This window comes from Lepidothrix coronata, unplaced genomic scaffold (assembly GCF_001604755.1).
Source record: "Lepidothrix coronata isolate B3197 unplaced genomic scaffold, Lepidothrix_coronata-1.0 Scaffold90, whole genome shotgun sequence".
Lineage (NCBI taxonomy): Eukaryota > Metazoa > Chordata > Aves > Passeriformes > Pipridae > Lepidothrix > Lepidothrix coronata.
In genome coordinates this window covers 1473506-1480500 of record NW_016690270.1, presented here as the reverse complement: position 1 = coordinate 1480500, position 6995 = coordinate 1473506, and the positions used below count along the sequence as shown (strand labels likewise).

At 46.4% G+C, this 6995-nt stretch overlaps 1 protein-coding gene across 1 annotated transcript in view; it reads right to left on the bottom strand.

Moving 5' to 3' along the window:
- KCTD20 (potassium channel tetramerization domain containing 20) overlaps positions 1-6522 on the bottom strand; it is a 14759-nt gene extending 8237 nt beyond the window's left edge. The window contains exon 1 of the mRNA XM_017821394.1: positions 6512-6522. The gene's annotated coding sequence lies outside the window, so the exon portion shown is untranslated. The remainder of the gene's footprint in view (positions 1-6511) is intronic.
- Between the last annotated feature and the right edge of the window lie 473 nt (positions 6523-6995).

Genomic DNA, 6995 nt, shown 5'->3' with positions numbered 1-6995 from the left:
TCTTATTTCCATCTGGGAAATGGCAGCTGTGAGTGTCTTCAGGAGCAGAGAGCATGCAGCTGATCTGGGGACTTCCTGGGCAAGTGCTGTGTCGGCATTCGGGATCCAAACCTGAGGGAGACAAATGAATATTGCAGGGTAAGAGATAATTTATTGGAAAACATCATTTCATAGTAACACCTCCTACTGCAACGAGAAAACTGAGTCATACAATTAAGGATTCCAGTAGACATAACTGTCAGAGTAATGTTATATCACAGAATCACAGAATATGCTGAGTTGGAAGGAACCTACAAGAATCACCAGTCACACTCCTGGCCCTGCACGGGACAACCCCAAAATCCCACCACATGCCTGAGGGTGTTGTTCAAACACTTCTTGAGCTCTGTCAGCCTTGGGGCCATGACCACTGCCCCGGGGAGCCTGTTCAGTGCACAATCACTTCTGGGGGAAGAACCTTTTCCTAATATCCAACCTAACCCTCCCCGACACAACTAGACTGTGTTTTTGACTGGATTTTGGATAAAAAAATTTCCTAACGAACCCCAGTGATGGTTTCAGTGGCAAAGGGCAGGAGCACAGGAATTAAACAAGCTCAAAATAGACACAGACCCTCCCAGGCAGCTGCAGCAGCAGCACACACCTCACCAGGCGCTGCAAGTCAGCAGTGCTTGATGCTGGTCCGTGGTGGACACACTGTCCAGCTGCTTCCAGGGAATCTGTTCAGGGACAATCCCAGGAGGAGCCATGAGCTGGCCAGCCAGGGCATTCCCATGGGATGATGCTGCCAAGTTGCTGAACTCTGCTGCGAACTGCTGTCCTTTAGAGCAGGGTACACACTCCCCAGTGCAGCCTGCCTTGTGACACTGGAACCTCTTCCAAAACTGAGCAGCCCTCAGAGAACAAAAAATAATCTCCCTTGAGGATTATGAGGTGAGGACATCATCCTTACTTACCCTCAGTCCTGGGAACTGCAGCAGAGCTGTGACCTCCTACCACCACAGCACTTTCTTCTGACTCATGAGATGCCACAGTTCTGTTTTCCACAGGGCAACTGGACTCCGGGTTCCTCGACCAGTCTGTCCCCCCAGCACAGTTCACATTCATGCTGGGCCTCCGTGCTGTGAGGAGTTGGTGGCGTTTCCTCAGGGAAGAGCTGCAGAGAAAACACCAGGTTGTTAGTTTTGGAGGGAACTCCCAAGCAGTGAAGCTCAAATCCCTGTATTTGGTACCACAAGCCAAGTCCCTCAGGCTCAAAAGGCATTTTTGCAGGTATTTAACTGTGTTTCAGAGGCTTATGATGCCCCTGTACTCACTTAGGAAAACGAAAAAAGCGTTTAAAGTAACCAGGGGTCTATTAAATATATTTAATCTATAAACCTTTGCTTTTTTTAAAGCTAAGTCTAAAGCCACTGATGTCTTCAGATCACATGTGCATTCCTGCAAATACCTTCCTGGCAATTACCCTCCCTCCAGAACTCTAGTGCCCTTTAAAAATGTTTATGTATCTCTTGATTCCCAGCCCTGGCAAAATGAGCTCTGTAACATGGCTACAGCCTGAAATATAACATTTTCCCAGTTAACAGCTCAGGAGTTGCCACTTAACCACTGTGAGGTTCGACCAGGAGGTTCCCTGCTCCCAGTCACTCCTTGGTTTTGGGTTTTCCTTCTTGATTTATGCCCCTGCTGTCACACAGTGCTCACTCCAGGATTTAACCCAAAACAGTCCTACAAACCCCACTTGTATGATGCAGAACATCCATGACTGGAGAAGCCTCACACACGATGATTTCACCAACACCACTCAGATCTGCAATGTTCTTCCATCATATGCAGACACAGCTTCCATTTTTCTCATTTTTTTTCCAAGTGAAATTCTTCCTCCTTGTTTCTATCTTTAAGACCCACTTCACTCCCTGTATCTCCTAACAGATTTCTTTGCCCTCTTTCCCTCATTCTCTCTGGCATTTGATTTGCCCTGGACAAGAACCAGCTCTCCTTTCTTGCCTTCAACTGTTTTCCTTCCACTCTCTAAAACACAAAGCACCAATTTCCTCATTAATGAATTTTCCCAATTTCCCCCCCTGCTGCACAATTGTCCTGTGTCTTTTCCTTGGCTGAATGAAGACTCCAGGGCCTGTGGGTGCCATCTCTGTCTCCTGGCAGAGCCCTGCCTGGTAGAGACAAACCAGATAAAACACAGCACTAATAAAACAACAAAATGCCAAGGCAGAGCTGGCAAGTTTTCTGGGCAGGACCTGCTGAGGGTGAAGCCTTAATGAGCAGTTCAGTGGTGGGTTTCAACCCCTTTGTTACTGGCAGTCAGTGGAACCATTTAATTCTTAATGAGAATTTAAAAAAGGAAAAACAATTCCTTTCCTTTGTTCTGTAAACCCAATATTAAGTTGCCAGCATTGTTATATCTGTGTATTTTTAGAAAATCTGTTGCTTACACATCATGTGATGTTCATCTGAAGGAAAATTTTTGGCAACAGCAAACCCATTTCTTTTTCAATGGCTCTGGCTGGAAGGAACAGCGACAGGAGGAGCCTCCGAGGGTCATCTCAGTCCCAGCAACTGGGCAGCTCTCAGGGCATCACCTCCCCCTCTGCTCTCACCCAACACAGCCTTGGAAAACTCCCTCTCCCACATCTTCCTGGACAGATCCCCCCATCACTCCCACCAGAAACCCACCAGTGCCTGTGAACACTGCCCTGCACTGGGGAACAGACTCATGGATGATCTCCTGATTTTTTACTGCATTACTCAGCAGAGTTTGGGCAGGGAATCAGAGAAAGGCAGCTTTATCCAGGGACACTCAGACTCCACACCTTCCCCAGAGCTCTGCCTTCCAAGCCCTATTGAAGAGATGTCAAACAGAACAAAGCCCCAACAGACTGAATTTCACAGCCACCAAACTGGGTTGGGTGAATGTTGCAATCTTTGTTCATCACCTCAAGCTCTAATTCAATGCAGGCACAGTTGAAGAGACCCTGAACACCCCTCAGCAGCCCTCAACTACAACAGCTCTGAAATTATTTACAGAACTATCATCAGATACACAGGAACTACAACACGGGAATTTTCCCTGATAATTTCCTGTTCTTTTGCTGCTTAATCTGCTAAGCAGGATTTTTAGGAGAAAAACCCCAGCTGATGGACACCCTTCTCCTTGTTCTCTTCTGTTAAAACAGATTCACAAACAGCTGCTCTTTGCAATGTGGTGGCTCTTCCAGTGTCAGATCTGACTTTCCTTATTGAATCTTCAGGAAGTGGAACATCCAGCCCTGCTGATTATCCAACCTGGGCCAGGCTGATGACAATTCCCTGTCTTGGCATTCCCAAATCCTGCACACCAGGTGTCAGCAGAATTGAGGAAAGTGAGTAAGGTTCCTTTAGCACATCTGGCTGGTACAATAAATCCCCAAAGTGGTCATTTAATGAGACAAATATATTGCAAACACACAGAACCCAGCAGGGAAACCAGGACACAAAGACTTCAAGGCCAAACTCCTGCCTGACCAGCTTACAAATGTCCTGGTTTCCTTTCATGCCCAGGATCAAGAACTACCTGTGCTGAGAGTGAATACCTATAAATAATAATTAGCACTATTCATCTTCAAAGCTTTTTACAAATATTAACTGCTCATTGCTCCTAACAGCCCTGGGAAACACTGCAGGGAAGTGTTTTATGAGAGAAAACGGGGACACAGAGGAGGAGACATAATCCTGAGGATCAGAGGAACAGATCCACTGCCTACCCAGGTGCTACTCTGACTTGTAGCACGTTCACTGCTCAGCTCCAGGCACCAGCAATTCCCAGGTTACCACCTTCCTTCCAAGGCTCTTTCCATGCATGTTTCCACCCTCTGGGAAGTGTAAATTAGCTGGTACCACAGAATGGATCATGAGCAGTGAACGAACACCCCAAACTCTTTCTCACTTCTCCGTGACCTGTTTGTGTTCTCAAATCCTGGAGGATCAGGTGAGGAGCAGTTTGTGTTCTCAAATCCTGGAGGATCAGGTGAGGAGCAGTTTGTGTTCCCAAAATCAGTCCACAGAGGATCAATCCACAGAGAAGCTGGAAGACTCAGCTGGATTTTGGGAGCTGGGCATTCAGGAGTATCAAAAGCTCAAGTCACATTCAACACTAAAGATCAAAGAGCTCCTTAACAGGCTGAGATTTTATTTTTTTAAAGGAAATCAGTATCAGAGTCAAAAATCAAAATTCCCATCTGGTTCTGGCCATTGGTTTTACCTTAACTTGGGATATTTAGGTCCCTCCTCTCTCCAGAACACGCCAACACCAAAAATGAGCTGTGCAACTGCACAAACATCTGTCTCCAAACCATGTGCTGGTGGTCCTGGTGAAATAATCTTTATTTGAACTTGCCTAGAGCCTTGTCTTTTCTTGAGAGAAAAATATGGAAGTCATATTTAAATTATTTTTAATCACCAAGTGGAAACAGTTTTATTTAGCAACGAACCCTTTGGCACAAACAATTCATGCTACAAATGCTTTGCAGAGATGAAGAGGGAGATCCTTGTTCTGTGCAATTCTTAAGAAGGAAGCGTTCTGCAACGTTGAGAGGCTGGGAAGATCTTCAGCACGTTATCCTTCCCCACCCTAACGAATCTGAGGCACATCCAAAGCCATTCCCAAGGTTTACAGTTCTCACTCAGCTGCTGGAAGGAGGTGAATGGCTTAAGTTGCACAGATCACCATAAACAAGGTGATGTGTGCCACAAAAAGGAATTGAATTACAGCAACACAACCAGCAGAGAAAGCCCACTAAGATGCAGCACTTTATTAAACAAAAGGTAACAAAAGCATCAGTACAAACCTGCTGGTTTCTACTTTTATTAATTATATAAATATAATATTTTGTTATATTGATAAGGATATATTCCTTATCCCTGGGACTTAGTTTTAAAGAACCACTACAGAGTATTTTAGGTATCAAGAACTTCACAGAAACTTCAAAGGAAAACAATGAAAAGCTGAGCTGTCCAAACCCATTGAATTACAGCCCTTGCTGTAACATCTGACAGCTTTTGCACGGCTTCACTGTCATCTGGCATGGCAGGAGAGAGGTTGTAAGACAGTAAAAATAGTAGAAATGAGTAATTTACTTCACCATTCAGTTTGTAAATGGCAAGGAAGGACAAGCAGTGAGTGAATCAGGTGGTGAGCAACCCTCCCCCTCCTCCTAAACCACAGCATAACCACCAGGACTGAAATAAAACTCCCAACAACTACTTTTTAAGGTGACAACACTCCTTTAAGTCCACAAAAACATTCCCATGTACAATTATTGTCAGAAATATGAGCCAGCAGGAAACACGAGTACGCAGGGCGTGCCTGACCTAATTCTGCAGTCAGCTCCTTCAGAACAAGATGGATTTCTAATAGAACTGCATGTTTTTCCACAATGGCTAAAGCCTGGCTTTAATGTCTGTCCTGGTTTAACCCCAGATGGCAGCTGAGCCTCACACGTGCTCGTGTTCCCTGGTGGGATGGGGAGAGAACTGGAACAGAAGCTCGTGAGTCGACATAAAGACACTTTAATAGCTAAAGAGAAGAGAAGGTTGTGTGGAGACCTCACAGCCCCTTCCAGGATCTGAAGGGGCTACAAGGAAGGTGGAGAGGGACTCTTAGTCAGGAAATGGGCTGACAGGACAAGGGGGAATGGCTTCCCACTGCCAAAGGGCAGACAGGTATTTGGGAGAAATTCTTCCCTGTGAGGGGAATTCTTCCCTGAGGCACAGGTTGCCCAGAGAAGCTGTGGCTGCCCCGTCCCTGGAAGTGTCCAAGGTCAGGTTGGATGGGGCTTGGAGCAACCTGGGACAGTGGAAGGTGTCCCTGCCCATGGCAGGGGGTGGAATGAGATGATTTCTGGGATTCTATGACTCTATAAAAACTGCACGTGCAAGTAAAGCAAACCAAGGAATTCATTCCCCACTTCCCATGGGCAGGCAGGTGTTCAGCCATCCCAAGGAAAGCTCCATTACACCTAACGGGGACTTGGGAAGACAAACACCATCACTCCCAACATCCCCCCCTTCCTTCTTCTTCCCCCACCTCTATATTCTAAGCAGGATTCCCTGTGGTGTGGAATATCCATCCCTTGGCTCAGCTGTCCTGGCTGTGTCCCCCCAGCTCCTCAGTGGTGGGGTGGGGAGCAGAGCAGACCTTGGCCCTGTGTGATTCCTGCTCAGCAATAACTAAAACATCCCTGTGTTATCAGCCCCCTTTTCCAGCACAGATCCCAACCACAGTCACCTGCTAGTTACCAGGAAGAAAATTAACTCTCTATCAGCCAAAACCACCATAAATTTCTTAAAAGACATCCTTGGAACATGCCAGAAGTTTCTCTGAACACAAAAGCAGAGAAACAAACTCCTAATGATTGATTTCCTACTCTGTAAAGGGAAAGCCCCTTTGGGCACTGCAAGGGGCTCTGAGGTCTCCCTGGAGCCTTCTTTGCTCCAGGCTGAACATTCCCAGCTCTCCCAGCCTGGCTCCACAGGTGTCCCACAAGGAGGGAAGTTGGAGTCTCCAGGTGGAGCCCCAGGCACTGCCCTGTGCACCTGAACCAAAGGAGATGCCCAGGGCAAGGTGAGACTTGGCAGGTCTGAGGCTGCCACTCCCTGGCACCTGTGGATACACCTGGACCACTGGAGAAAAACATGGAAGTGCACTCACATGGATTGCACCAGAGAGAAAAACATCTACCTGGAGCCTTATCATGCTCTTCATGTACCTATTAGTGATCCTCATTTCGTTTTCCAAACATGAACACAACCAGACAATAAAAGCTGATTTAAAGGTTGAACCAGCACAGGCACAGGCCAAAAAGCTTTTCCCTTGTTATGAAATAACTCTATCAATATACAGAGGATTCATTTTCCATCTGGCTCCAAATGATAGATGGAAAATAATGTCCAGCAGGACTGATGCAATGCAGGGCAGCCCAAAAACTTTGGCAAGAGAC